This window comes from Schistocerca serialis, unplaced genomic scaffold (genome assembly GCF_023864345.2).
Source record: "Schistocerca serialis cubense isolate TAMUIC-IGC-003099 unplaced genomic scaffold, iqSchSeri2.2 HiC_scaffold_1121, whole genome shotgun sequence".
NCBI classification, from domain to species: Eukaryota; Metazoa; Arthropoda; class Insecta; order Orthoptera; family Acrididae; genus Schistocerca; species Schistocerca serialis.
Window position 1 is genome coordinate 43,163 of NW_026047317.1, and position 1,838 is coordinate 45,000.

General features: G+C 61.3%; 1 non-coding gene across 1 annotated transcript in view; it reads left to right on the forward strand.

Moving 5' to 3' along the window:
• The first annotated feature begins 1,759 nt into the window (after positions 1-1,759).
• LOC126432060 (small subunit ribosomal RNA) overlaps positions 1,760-1,838 on the forward strand; it is a 1,909-nt gene continuing 1,830 nt past the window's right edge. Inside the window, exon 1 of the ribosomal RNA XR_007577847.1 lies at positions 1,760-1,838. This exon is cut by the window's right edge and continues 1,830 nt beyond it. This is a non-coding gene — a ribosomal RNA (small subunit ribosomal RNA).

Consider the following 1,838-nt stretch of genomic DNA (forward strand, 5'->3'; position numbering starts at 1 on the left):
CCTAACCGCAACCCTCGCAATATAGTTCGCTATTCGCACTGCCCGGTCCCCTGTGTATCGCGTCATGTTAAACACCTTGCAGGTGTTGCTGACTTTCCACATGCTCCTGCTATACACTGTAATGTGGATAGCAGCAGGACGTACATGCCCCCCCCCCTTCCCCCCTGCCTTCGCAAGCTGGTCGTTGAGAAGTTTGCATGTTCAATGCCCTTCGCATGCCGACGTACTCAGCCTACGTTGTGGTACGGCCTGTCACCTGTCCGCCGATGTACGCAAAACCCACAAACTGTACTGCACATTGGTCCGTATGTACTGAATGATACATCGTGGCACATGTGTGACCGTACGACGACTGCGCCTAGCAACGGCAGACCATACAGTCCAAATATTGTGCACGCAGCTACGTGTCGTCTCCCTATAAGAGCTGGATTGCAGTGTGGTACGCCATTCAGACGTGTGGGAGGAACGGACGCCCTGGATGGCGATCAGCATGAGCAGTCTGTTGATGTAGTGGAGCGTGTATTCGGACGTAGTCGTCTCTTCTCACACACCGTGATAGCATGTTGCACCGCGTTCCACATCTGCGACATCCTGCAGAGGCCGGCTGACAGTCGTTCGCGCAATGGACACCGCATACGTACGGGGGCTACCTTCCACGTGTTCTCGAGGCGTGCACATGTTGTTGCGTCTATGTGGGCAGACGTAGTGTGTTGTGACACCTGACACAGGCATGCAATACTCGTTGCAAATGGCGATGGACGTCTACGTTTGCTGGTGACGTTACGCAAATGAACAACAGGTAACCCGTTGTGGTGCGGTTGTTCTCGCTAGAGGTGAATCAGTGTTGGCGACGATCGGTCGAGCTATTAACCGGTTGTTTCAGGGATACCCACCATGCCCACGAACGTGAAAGGGGACCCACCATGCCCACGAACGCGAAAGGGGATCTGGGTGTGAGGCGATACGCGGCGGTGGCTGGGTGGGACCGTCCCCGGCCGGTGAGGGGGGGCCGCCCGGCGTGCTGGCAGCGCGGTGCGTGGGCGCACGCGCTACAGCCGGCTGGTGGGGGCGGCCAGTGGCAGGCGCGCCGGCCGACGGACGCGGCAGGCGGCGCAGCTGCGCGCCGGCGCCCCCTGCTCGCGGCGCCTTGCGGCCAAAGTAGGTCCTCGCGGGCCCGGTGCGAAGCGCGGTGGCCATCTGCAGTGTGCTGGTCCGATTGAGGACTGTGTGCGCTGAGGATGCGCCGCCGCCCGGCGCTCGGCGCCGCGACGCCGTCTGCTGCTCGGTCGCCCCAGCGGTTCTCGCAGGTGGTTTGTATCGCAGCTGTGCGGACGTGTTGGCGCGTGCGCTGTGCTGGGAGAGTTCGCTTCGGCACCCAAGTGGGGCTTTTGTCCTTCTGTGGCGCTGGCGTTGGAGCTGCCGGTCACCGTAGGTGGCGCGTGTTGTCTCCCGCCGGCAATGCCACGACAGCACGCTCCCGGGCCTCTGTCGGCAGCGGCAAGCTCAGTTGGGAGCACGGGTGGTCGCACCTAAAGCGTCTACTCGCCTAACTCCGGGCGATTGCGCCTCTCTCGAACCCGACCAAGTACTTAGGACGGCGCTGCGCGCCGCCGGGACCTGAGAGGGTTTCGAGGTGTGTTGTGCAGGGGAGCTCAGCCTCCTCCTGTTTGCAGAATAATTGAGCGGACGCTTGCGTGTTCGCGCGGGCCCCCGGGACACACTCCCGGGCGGCCGGCTGCTCAGCTCTAGTTGACGCAGCTCCCTGGTTGATCCTGCCAGTAGTCATATGCTTGTCTCAAAGATTAAGCCATGCATGTCTCAGTACAAGCCGCATTAAG